The sequence below is a fragment of the Pteropus medius genome, unplaced genomic scaffold (assembly GCF_902729225.1).
Source record: "Pteropus medius unplaced genomic scaffold, Ma_sr-lr_union100, whole genome shotgun sequence".
Classification (NCBI taxonomy): Eukaryota; Metazoa; Chordata; class Mammalia; order Chiroptera; family Pteropodidae; genus Pteropus; species Pteropus medius.
In genome coordinates this window covers 11,784,499-11,797,612 of record NW_024349798.1, presented here as the reverse complement: position 1 = coordinate 11,797,612, position 13,114 = coordinate 11,784,499, and the positions used below count along the sequence as shown (strand labels likewise).

The following is a 13,114-nucleotide window of genomic DNA, read 5'->3' as shown; positions in this document are numbered from 1 at the left end:
AACTGAGAAGATGGGAGGTCTGGAGCTGCTGTGGCCATCACGTGCCTGCTAGTGGAAACTCAAGGAACGAGGCCCGCACAGAGAGGGGAACAGAGGTAAACTCTGGGTCCAGCCACACCTGAAACCAGAGTCTACTCAGGTCATGTGAGCCCATGAATCCCCTTTCTGCTTCAGTCAATCTGCACTGGGTTTTCTGACGCCTAACCATCCAGAGCCCAACACAGCCTCTCCAGAAATGCTCAGGGAATCAGAGTTTACTTTTAATATTTGAATGATAAAAATAGGCCTAGAAAAGCAGGCTGATAAAAACTATTTAGCTGAGTAAGCATTCAGAAACTGAAGGATCAAAAATTTTGACTACATATATCACTCTTCCCTTTCTTTAAGCGTGAGTTGACTGAAAATGAAAAACGACAGCCAAGTTATCTTTTGCCGCTAAATCAATGAATGGCTTGACAAGCCATGTATGTGCCACCTAATAACTAAAAAGCACGACGCAATAAGGACAAAGGTGTTTGCAGACGCGGTGTCACTCAAGCGACTCTCTGCTTCGGATCGATTACCTAGAAAAAGCATGTTTGCAAGACCGAGTGATAATGATGCGAAAGCCAAAACGCGGGCCTGTTCTATTCAGACTCGCTCCTGCGTGAAGTCAGCTATTTTCCACTTAACGAGAAGGGAATGTCTCTCCCAAAGTTCTGATAAGCATTCCTTATCTGTCCCTCAAAAGGCTGAAAACACAACGAATGCTTGATTCATTCATATGGCGGCAATGCAAATTCAAGAACAGTCGTGGGAGCAGTGAGTCAAAGAAGCAGGAATAAACACACTCCATATGAATTTCACTGCCCAAAATAAGACAATCCCATGATTAAAAACAAGCCAAGTGCTCAGACTGCTCGTACCGCTTTCAAGTGCCAGCCCATTTTGAAGTGAGAAGTTCAAAAAAATATTATCGCCCAAAAAAAGAACACACTCGTAAACAGAACTAAATCTTCTGTAAGTTGTAACGCCGGGCCGGAAGGAAAAACGTAGCAGCTAAACGTCTAAAAGCCTTAAACCTACACGATCAGGGATTCTCAAGTGCATTTTATCAATCCACAGTACCTATCAATTCATTATTGCACGGGTTTTCTTAAACTGGCATAACCAGCATCCTGTTCAGCAGAAAACTCCATTAACTGGAAATACTGTTTCCCAAACTCCTAAAAGTGGCCTCTACGAAGGGGCTCCTGCTGGCCTCACCAGCCTAATTTTGAACCTCACTCCCCTTCACACGATCTGCTTTTTGACCATTCTTAACACATTTTACACTCATCCTCACCTCAGGGCCTTTGCATATGCCCTTCTAACTGGAACAGTCTGCCCCATCCTTCCTTCTTCTCATCCTTCCAATCTCTGCTCCTCTGTGCCCCACCGAAATGCCTTCCTAACTACAAAAACAGCTGCTCCTCCCCACAGGTGCCCACCAGCCTCGCATCAACCATCTTTTACTGTCTTCTCTGTACTTACGCTACCTAAAATCTGATTTTTCATTTCCTGTTGTCTCTCTCTTCTCCTCACCCCACCAGAATGTCCAAATCTGAACATGTCTTCTCCCACCCACACCTGCTCATCCTTCTGCACCAAGGAATGATACTGCCATCCATCAAGAAACAGAGTCTGTATCAGCCTACATCCATCCTCTCCCACACCAAGTGCCAAGGCAGGGAATAGGCCCAGGCCCTGACTGAACATGAAATTCAGCTTTAACAAATATCCATCCCCTGGAGACCCGGCCCCAGACCAAGACCCACTCTTGGCCAAGAAGCTTCTAAATGGTTTCCCTGTCTCCTGCTACCAGCCCCTCCAACCCAACCTCCACACTGTTCTAAATGAAAACGTTTCTCTAATCACATTAATTCTTCGATTCAGCCTCCTCCTGTGGCCCTCCACTGCCTACAGGACAATGACCAAGCCACAAAGACGTACACAGGCCCCCCACGGTCTGGCCTCTGTGCTCCCCTCTGACACCTTGGGCTACAGAGTCGAGTCTCTCGAAAACACCATTGTTTTCCACCCTTCTCAAAAACCCTTACTCCCTGTGACGCCCCCGCCTCCATCCACCTGCCAAACTTGCAATCATCCTTCAAGATGTGGCTCGAGGGTTCCTCCCCTTGCAGGCTAGTCACCAACTCACCCAGCGGAGTGAACCAATTCACCCGTGAGTGCCCATGAGGCCATTCTATCTATTGTCAGAACCAACTGATGTGTCGCACGAGAAAAACACACCGTCTGCCTTCCAGGGCCCCCAAGGACAGGGATTTTTGTCTCATTTTACCATCGCTACCACTGCCCGGCACAATGACTGACATGGAGCAGGTCTTTAGTAAGGGCTTGCATTCAGGGGACAAACTCTGCATGCCTCAGCCCACGTGACAGGCCCCTTTCAGAGCACTGGGGCCCAAAATAAACGAGACAAACAGGTTCTGGTGCTCAGATCTTTTGGTCTAGTTCAGGGTTCTCAAACTATGGCCCACAGGCCAAATCTGTTGTGCCACCTCTTTTTTTTTTTTTTAATTGTTCTTTGAACACTTTATTGAGATATAATTTTCCGACCACAAATTTTTGCTCTGCCTGTTTTCGTAAATAAAGTTTTTTTGGAACACGGACATGCCTGTTCATTTATTTATTCTCTGTGGCTATCTTCTTGCTCTGATGGCAGACTTCAGTGACTGCAACAGACCATACAGCCTGGTAAACCAGATATTTACTCTGGCCCTTTACAGAAAATCTTTGCTAACCCCTGGTCTACTAGGAGGGTGGGGATCCTGGACAAGACCAGGAGGCCGACCAAGTAAAAGATGATTTCAGGGGTCAAAATGCTACAAAGAAAAAAATCATGGTCCTAGGATAGGAGCCGGAGGCTAGACAGATGAGGCACCTCTAACAAGGTGACATCTGCACTGAGCCTCCGTATCATGAGAAGGCACCAACTGTGCTGATATCTAGGGAAAGAGCATTCCAAAAGGGACACGACCACGTGCAAAGCCACAGAGCCAGACTAAGCCTAGCATCCCAGTCAGAGCCCAGCAGAAAACAGACGGCGCAGTCAAGGGGGGACCGCGGGGTCAGTGGAGAGAACCTAAAGAGGGCCGAGGTGAGGAGACACTGGCACAGGATGGTGACGGGCTCGGACTGGCAATGGCAGAAAGCCACCGCCCCAGTCTTCCAGGAACCAAGGGGCAGGGGAGGCCACGGTTACTGGAACCCAGCACAACACAGGCAGACGCGGGAGGAGCTGTGGCCTCCAGGACAGGCACACAGCCACTGCCAACCACAGGCCGGGGCGGGAGGGAGCTGAAGGAATAAACAAATGCCCCAATGTTGCCATCCTGCAGCCAGTGCCTCCAACTGACCAAACGGGCCAAACCCCAGCAGAAGTGGGAAACCAGTGACAGAGTCCATTGGGGCACTTCCTGGGGAGCAGAACAAGGTAGAAAAGAACGGCCAGTAACTCCAGAGGGAAAACACAGTCTACACGGCATTCCTTGTACACGTGAAGGACAGATGTGGCTGCAAGGGCCATCAGTGGGGTTGGGAATACCAACCTCATGGAGCGCTGGGAGGCGCCACATGTACTTACTCTTTGGGGAAAAGAAGTGTCATGCAAATGAAGGGTGAAATTATTACTACTGCCTCTCTGTCAAAAATGTAATCAGGTGTATGCTTAGATCACTTATAACGTGTCAGCAATCCTGGCTAGAATTAGGAAAGCAAGCAAGAGATGATCTGTGTATCTCAAAATTCCACATATATGAACTGCTCTCTGCACGAAAGCAGAAAGGAAAGCAACCAAGTTGCTACTGCTTCTGACCCGGAAGAGAAAGCCCAGCATCTTCCTCTCCTTGATGTTCTAATGAAAGAACAAGAACCAGGAAAACACGGGACACTAACACTTAGGTCACCAAGTCATGTTTTAAGTGCTCAATAAATGGCAGCTATTATTAAAATTTGATTTTATTTTGCTTAAAATCCCAATGTACTTTTTCTACCTTGTTATTGAGATATAATTCATAATTCCCTCTTTGAAAATGACTCATTCAGTAGTTTTTAGTAAATTCCAAGAGTATAAAACCACCACCACTGGTTCCAGGCCATTTTTTCACCTCAAAAAGAAACCCTGCACCCCTTAAGCACTCACTCCCCGGCCCTGCCACCCCGGCCTCTACTTCTGTCTACACACCTACCATTCTAGACATCACCTAGGCATGGAATCACATGAGAGCACCGAGTTATCTTTAAATGCTCCAAGATCATTCCTCGGGCTATGACCCTTCAGAGCTGGTGGGCTGGTCAGCAGAGCGCACAAGCCCCTCTGCTATATGACCCGGGAGGCGGACTCAGAGGCGAAAACAGATCATGAATGATCACGAATCCAGACCAAACGAAGGCCAAGCAGTCTCCACCAGGGCGAGAGCATCTTCATGTGAAAATTTGACATTTATTGGGACAGTGGGCACCTGCAGTGCAAACTCAGTGAGGCAGCGACGTGGGGGCAGTTAGGGGCTGTGCCAGCCGGAGGGGACATGTCCAGCCTCGTGGCATTACCACACCTGCCCTTCACGCCAGTATCGGTGCCCCTCCTGGCCGTGGCGAAGACGGTCATCTCCACAGAGCCTTAGAACCTTCTGTTTGAGAAGTTTGGCTCATCTACTCTTTCTACAAAAGGCCTTTCTTAGAGTTCTCAGAGAATGGAAAGGTAAAAAATAGATTTTTGCTGAAAAAAAAAATCCAATTCTGATCAGAAGTGGCTAGACACTGGACGAAGAGGATCTGGGGCTACATCTAGGAGCGCAGGGATTGATGAATAATGGCTGCCATGAGCAGGGGCTGCAGAAGTAGCAAACTATTGTATACTTCTACCCCACCCTCAGGGCGGTGAGCCCAGAAGCCACAAGGCGTGAGTTCTCCCAAGCAGTGGGGATTTCTACTCTCCTACTGCTGAGGTCAACTGCTCTAATTAACGCTCTACTGTGTCACCAAGGAGATGCAGCCCATGGGGCCCAGGGTCTCACGAACACGACTGGTGAAACTTCAGTATCATCTTTAGGGACAGAAGTTTCACCTAAGACATCTGAAGCCAAAGCTTAGCGAAGGAAATGACTAGAGCTCTCCTGATCTTCCGAGCCTGCTCAGAGCCAGGCTCTGTGATTACTAGGAATTAGCTCTCGTCTGCGTTCAGAGAGGCAGCCAACCAGCAGTGCACGGAGCCACCGTCTCAGAGAACCAGCGGAGGGGTGGGGAGCGTAGCCAGCTCCCCGTCATGCTCTGCAGGCTATGCCTGGGACTGGGGACTAGGCAGAGCCCGGGACTGACTTGGCAGGGAATCGTCACACACTTATAGAGGTGCCAGCTGCTGTTGGGAGCCAAAGGAGCCCTTTGTTGGACTGGTGTCCACATGGGGGTCACTTGGAAGCTACATTTGGGCTAAATTAATAAACAAGATGTGCTCCCCACCAACCCACACCCCACCGATGCAGTTTCCTGACAGGGGACTGATGTAAAACCAGCGGCTGGTGTGTCGCCAACCACGTTCCCCTCCCATTCCCCACGACGAGAGAAACAACTCAAGCCCACAGGCAAAGAAGCTTGTGAGTTGGGATCATGTCAACAACGTGCCAGGCACTGACTTAGTGGTCAATATCCATGTACCAAGCCCAAGGCTAAGGGCATCAATTCCTTTCATCCCCATTTTATAAATGAAAGAACAGGCTCAAAGGTGCCCAAGGTCACACAGCAAGAAGTGAGGGAACAGGACGCCATCCAGGTCGGCCTCTCAAGTGCACGCTGCATGGTGCCTGGCGCACAGACCCCTCCCTTGCAGCAGAACAGAAGATGCCACAGGGCTCACGACCCCTGGATGTCTTCATGCTGGTACAGCCACTCCAGCAGGATAAAGAATAGAAAGTTCCAGGCCCAAGGTGCTCCCAGGCACCCAGCTCAGTCTGCCCTTTTCTTCCAACTAAGCACAGCACCAATCTCTACTCAAGGCCACTGGAGGAGTCTGGGGTCATTCAACCCAAGCCAGATCCTGCCCCCTCACTTGTTAATGACCGTGTCCTTGGCTCACCTCAACCCTGCGCTCTCAAAGATAAACGTCCGGCAGCTCTGAATGTATGCTCTTCCTCCCGAAGGCTTGCCAAATTGCACGTGTTCTTCCGAATACACCGACTTAACACACTGTTCTTCTAGCGACATAATACACAGAGTGTTTCCCAGCACACACGGCCACGTGAGCACACTGTCACAAACCTTCTGACCAGACCCATTTCCTCCTGGGAATGGAGCTTTCTCTTCCCATCAGCACAGAGGCGACAAGGACCAGAGCAGCCTGTGCTGAGGCAGGGGGAGTCAGAGAGCACCAACAGACGGGGCCATCCAGCAGTGAGACTCGGTGGCGGTAGTGCATGAGTGAGAAGATGGCACATCTTGTTCAAGCGATCTATTCATTCCTCAAACACTAAGGACGCCAAGCATCTGCCTTGTGTGAGCGACAGGGTTTAGCCCTGAAGATGAAGCCCAGAGGAAAGAAAGAGCAGGATCCCCACTTGGAGTCATGGGACTCCAAGTCCAGGAGAGGAGACGGACCCTAATCAGAGGCACACTCAAGTACATACAGTAAGACTTCACGTATATCAATAGGTTCTGCACCTTCATGTGAAATAAAGTATAATGAAACTGATTTGACCACAGGCTAATGACATAAACAAGAGTTAAGTTCCTACAGCATCTCATCCACATTGTAATGAAATGACATTGAACTAAACGACGTTATTATTATAAGCTGGAGTGAACGCTATAAAGAAAAGCCTGCCAGGATCCACAAGTGAACAGCCTGCCCCATCTCGACGGTCTCCGAGAGGAAAGGCGAGCCAGCTCCCATCTCGGGGTCTCTGAGGGGAGGAGACAGCCTGCCCTACCGAGGCCACGCGGGCCTGCAGGATCAGTTTCCACCTCGAGAAGTCACTATGTTTATTCTCACTCTCTGGGCAATTACAGTAAACCTGCTGCCAAATTCCCAAAATCCATTTTATCCCGGTGCTTTTAGAATTCTTTTAAGGAAGAGCAAAAGGGAGCCAAACTTCCACTTATTTATATGTCAAAATCTGTAAAAATAAAAAAAAAAAACACTTTACATCTGATTGTTCTTAATGCTTTAACATAACATTCCCCGATAAAATACCTCCCAGCGGTTTAACCTTCAAAGCAAAAGGAAAGCATCTCCACAATTCAGACTCGTGGAAGGTAAAACGGCAGAACTAGAACACATCAGACAAATTGCCTTCTGGTTTTCTTCAATTTAAAGCTCAACGATTTGTCTTCCTGTCACAACGTCTTGCTACATAAAACTTCCTGGAGAAGCTGCATTCGGGAGCTCACTGCAAAGGCTGTGGGGCTGGGAACAGACGCGCGTGGCCTGCACTGCAGCCCGGCACGAGGCTGGCCGAGACTGAGAGGGGAACAAAATGGAAGGCTCGGAATCCGACGATATTTTGGAAGATGAAATGTCCTTCCTTACTGCTGAAGATGAAGGATGCGGTCCTTTTAAAATCATCATTATCTTTAGGTCTACGGCCATGCTACCCTGAACAAGCCCGATCCCGTCTGATCTCAGAAGCTAAGCAGGGTCGGGCCTGGTTAGTACTTGGATGGGAGACCACCTAGAAAGACCAGGTGCTGAAGGTGTAAAAATTTTAAAAAATAAGGGATTGTAAGCTGACAAGGTCCTTGCAATCTGTGAGGTCAACCAAGGGTTGCCTCGCCTAAATTAATTAATCAATCAATTAATTAAATCATCATTATCTTTGACTGAAAACAGCCAGAGTTGGTACAAAAAAGGAAGGAAGAAATGATAGTCAGACATGCCAACAGAGATACTCTGTGACAATCATACAGTACAAAAGCCATCCTGATGGCATGAAGAGTGGATGTCAAGGGGACTTCCCATCTGGAGGCAGACGGAGGCCCAAACCCCAGGACCATGAGCAAGCCGCTCAACCTGTCACCTCCTGTAAACAGAAAACCACGGTACCCAGCTCACTGGCCGCTGCGAGGATTAACTGAGCCGATGCATGTGAGACACAAAAACTCCTCATTAAAAAAGAGAGAGCTATCAAAATAGGTTTTGCCCATAATGAACAGGCAGCATCTGCCCCAGGGCCCTGGGGGGTTTATGCTGCGTTTATCTCTTGGCCTGACACAGGCACCAATTACTTCACTGCTAATACATGTTGGTCCCTCTGTGCAGGACACACGGACAGAGCCCAGGGAAGGCCCTGCCACTCGCTGGTTTGGGAATGTGGCTCACCCCACTGTACGCACGAGCACCTTGAGGTTTAGAGACGGCTAGGTGATGGGCTCGGGGTCGCGCAGCAAGGAAAGGGCAGGGTCTCCAAACAGCCCTACTTGGAAGCCCCGGGCGCCGCCCGCACCCACACTGCCTCTGCTCCGCCCAGGGGCCTCCTGAGGAAAACCCTGAAATGACCGCCTGCGGGTGTCCGGGCTTCCCAGCCTCAATCAGTTTCCTGCCCTAGACATGGGAGGTAATTACTCAAAAGCGGGTCTGGGACCTCCTCTTAACAGGAACGAATTAGAGAGAGCAAGGACCTACGATGCGGGGTCTGCAGGGGACGAGCGATGTAGATAACCACCACTGGCATGGCTGCTCTGAGAGCGAAACTGCTTGTGCCAACAACGCGACCGCAAAAGGAAAAGAAAACAGAGAACGGGAGAAGGAGAAGAACTCCCTTTGTTAGCACTTTTCCCCAAAAGAGGCGACTGCTCCAGGCTTCTGGGCCACACTGTGCGGAGAGGGCTGCGCTGTACCATCGCCCACTCACTCAACAAGCGCTGGCTGGGCAGCTCGTGTGTGTGCTGGGAGCTGGCCAAGCAGCCTGGCCCCGGCCCCCAGAGAACTGACATCCGTGAGCGGAAGGAGGTCTACATCAAACAAACACACTGAGATGTACGAAACAGGCAGAGAGGAAGCTCAAAGCCAGAGAGGGGCACAACCAGGGGAGACGAGGCGCCGCTTCAGACAGTGCCACCCCCTACAGAGACGAGCAGGAGCAGCCAGGCCCAGGCCGGGGGCAGGACGTTCCAGGCAGGAGAGACAGCAAAGACCCTCAGCCGGCAGCAGGTCGGATGGCACGGGCCTCCCAGGCCGTGGGGAGGAGTGTGGATTGTGGATCTTTTCTGAGTGCTACAGAGAGTTTTAATCATGAGAATGACATGAGCTGATCTACACTTTTAAGAACTGAAATCAGGATTCAGACAAAACCACTGAAAAAGTTCAAGACGATCAAGGATCTTTTGAACTTAGAAACTAGATGATACCAAGGGATTACGGCTAATTGTGTTCATTGTGATGAGTGTTGTCTGTCCTTATGTTTTTTTAATTCTCATATGTTAGAGATTCATAAATAACCAATATTTACAGGTGATATAACATCTAGAATTTGTTTTGAAATACTCCAGCAAAAAACAAAGCAAGGAAGAAATGAGTGAAACAAGAGTGATAAAATGTTAATAATTGCTAAGGCTAGGTGACAGGTACGTGGGGTTTGTTATACTATTCTGTCTCCTTCTGTATGTATGTGTGAACTGTCATAATAAAAAAAAATTAAATAAGAAATAAACAAACAGATATTAAAAGTTTCATTCTATAGCCCTGTGGTGGGGGGCAGGGGGGAGCAGACCATCTTGGCCTGGTTAAGTTCCCCTGAAAGCCAAGGTCACATCCTTATTAGCAACAAACCTGGGAGGAAATCTCACCTCACACCCTCCATCCCAGTGTGTCCATCTGCTAAATAACCATATCTCTTGCCTAGCTGAGCAATTTCCACTTTAGATGAAGGAGCCAAAACAGACTACCCCCAATCTGCACAAATGAACCAAAATCACAGACTTTAATCCCTTAGTGACTCAGGGACAACCTCCTCCTCAGAGGCTTGAAACCTGCTGACACCGTGACCATGGTGATTACACAGGGATGCGAGCTTAAACGCACAATCTCAGGATGCGATCACTGGGCAATAATTAGCTCATTGGCTGACCTTCCTGGTGGTGATGTTTTTAAGGTTGTGATGCTGTCTCGCTCTTCAAAAGACCTGCCACATACGGATGCACAGGCTCAGGAACAAAGTGAACGTCCTCAGTGAAAACGCTGGTGCCAGAGAGAACCAGGTTCGGATCTGGTCCCCTACTTGGAGGAGCTACACAGATACTTTACATCTTCTTTATATTCCCATCATCCCCGGGGCAACTATGTCTACTGGGGAGACAAACTCTAATCTAAGAACAGAGCAACTAGCATCACACTTCTCTGTGATGGTTCTACCCACTGTCTCACCTGCACATCTTCTCTCTGCTTAAATGTGATTAGTACCATCTCTTATCTGAATGGCTCAAAGAACCTCCGAGCCCAGACTCACCCCCTCCAAGAATGGCCTCCTCCCATCCAGTTCTCCAAAAGACCTGGCAGAGGGAACCACCCACGACCAGACCTGTACATGACTCTCCTCTGCCTGGAACATCCTGCCCCAGGTCTGTGCATGGCTGCTCCTGCTCGTCTCTGAATTAAAGGCCTCTGATAGTTCCCTATGTCCACAGACCAGAGCCAAACTCCGCTGGGGCCTTGGGAATCTGTCCCTACGTCATCCTGCCAGAACCTTCCTAGTCGTTCCCCAAACTGCAGCCATCATGAGCTACCTGCAGCCTCCCTAACACATTGTCCCGGTGCATGTCTCTCCGGTGCATTCCAGGCAAGCTGTTCTCTCTGCCTGGAATGCCTTTCTGGGAGCTTCTAGAAAGCAAAGACCATGTCTGTCATCCTTAGATCCTTGGCATCGAGAAACGATACTTGACTGAGATGGTTATAAAAATCATAGAGTGACACATAACATCCCTCATTTATTAACTTCCTATGCTTCAGACACCATGCCATGTTTATCTGCATTATCAGACTTTATCCTCACCATCACCTATGAAGTGGTTCTATATTATCCCCACTTTATAGATTTTTTTAAATGGAGGTTCATAGACAAAGTAACTTGTCCAAGGTCACAAACAGTTAGCAAGTGCTTAATACAGGGATTTCAGTCAAGGTCTTTTGGACTCAAAAGGCATTCTGTTAATCATCATAGGGAGAGTCTGACAGACTGATGACCATGGAACATGAGCTATGTCATAACTCCATCTAACGAAAGAAGTGACTTTTGCTAGTGAGAGCTTACTACGTGCAAGGCACTGAGCATAAAACAACTTTGCCTTCCGGAATACCTACCTGTTCTTCCCGTTATTTTATTTAGGGTGACAATGTGCCCCACTGAAAAAAACAACACATCCCTCGGCATCCCCAACAGAGTAAGTTCAAGCCAGTGAAATGTAAGAGAAACTGTTCTGAGTGACTTGCGGGGAACCTCCTTAAAATAAAATTGGCACACACTCTTTTTTCCCTTCTGCTTTACCTTTCCTGCTGCCTAGAATGCAGATGTGGTGGCCGGGGCTCTAGCAGACATCCTGGACCATGAAAGGACCTTAGAAAAACAAGCCAGACACAGCAGAGCAACAACGTAGAAGTAATTGACAAAACTTCATTTGTTCAGTCAACAAATTTCTGAGCCCTATATAGGATGTACCAGGCATTGGGATGGGCACTTTGGGATAGATGTACCAGTGAACGAGTGAGACAAAGGTCGCTGCCCTCAGGAGGCTTACAATGTAAGAGAAGAAGGCAGTGACAGTGAATGGTATAAGTAATATAAGATGACAGATGCTATGGAAAAAACAAGCGGTAGAGAAAAATAAGGGGGAGCGAGTGCAGGGATGGGGAGGCGGTGCACTATGAAATCTGACAAACGAGTGAGTGAATGAGAAGAAACACAAGAAGACCTAATAAGAGGCAGTTCAAGTCACTCCCAGGGAAACCGACTTGGGAAAAGGAACAGCTTCATAAGATGGAGAAGAGACGTGGAGACATCTGTGGACTGAGTTCAGTCATAACAGCTCCTCATTCCACGTTAGCAGAAACGAGAAAGAACTGGACTCAGAGTCCCACCCGAGACGATCGTTTGCACGCTGCCTTTCCCGTATGGCTCACGGGGGGTACGGTAGCCGAGCAGGTGGCGTTCCAGCACCCCCACGCTCCACTTCGACCGCGCAGCTCAGCTCTCGGTAAGGTTACATCTGGAGCTTCCAAGGAAGACTGTATCGGAAGAAACAATTCTGCAGCTGTAAAGAAAACGTTTGTGTGATGGTTGTCTGGCGGCAAGGGCCGTCTGGCTGTACAGTGAGCACGTCACGTGCCCGTGCACTGTCTGTGTTCGGTACCATGAACTCGGTGAACTTTTGTCTGCCTGGTGAACAAAATCTTTGCAAACTTCCAGAATCACTAGACTTGACAGTTATCTCTCTTTAAACTGCACCACTGCAGCTGCCAAGAATATCTCCCCTCCGCCGAGCTTCCTGTTGTTCCCCTCCCTGGCTCCAAAATAACAAGAAGTTGCTTGGCAGTGATGTCATTGCCACTGTCACCGCCTGCAGGGCATTCACATGCTGGCTATATTTAAGACCCAGGCTTCATGTTCAGTGACATGGAAATTGCCACCTTGTGAACTGTACCAGAAAGGCAAGGTTTGAGAGATTATTTTCTACGAATAACCAGGTTACGAATTCTGCCTCTCCCAAGGCAAAGAGGAAAAGGAAGGGCGTTCAACTGAGCAACAGGCTCCAGGCCCGGGATCAGCTAGGACCGGCTGTTAATGTCAACCGTTTCTCCCATGTAACACAAACACTGACATTCACTGAGTAGCACCATCTCTCTTCCAACTTTTCTGCCTCCTAGGCTCTTCTGTTATCCCTCAAAACCATTTTGTTTTTATTTACTCCTATAGACTTCTCTACCTACTTCTCATTAAAAAGATAGCAAACAGAGTTTTAATGAATGGTAAACACATTTCCCTCCCCCATGGGTAATTGCCAGAACCTTTAAATGAGTGTTCTATCATATTTATTGCTTCCGACCATTTTTTTATCTCCTCCTGCTTCCGTGCTTTAATGGGGAAAAGTGATG

The 13,114-nt window shown here is 48.6% G+C and overlaps 1 protein-coding gene and 1 pseudogene across 6 annotated transcripts in view; one reads left to right on the top strand and one right to left on the bottom strand.

The window, feature by feature from the left end:
- The window catches only part of SNX29 (sorting nexin 29), a 440,342-nt gene that overhangs the window by 303,672 nt on the left and 123,556 nt on the right, over positions 1 to 13,114 (bottom strand). The gene's annotated exons all lie outside the window — the stretch shown is intronic.
- On the top strand, positions 7,610 to 7,728 carry LOC120620593 (uncharacterized; annotated as a pseudogene).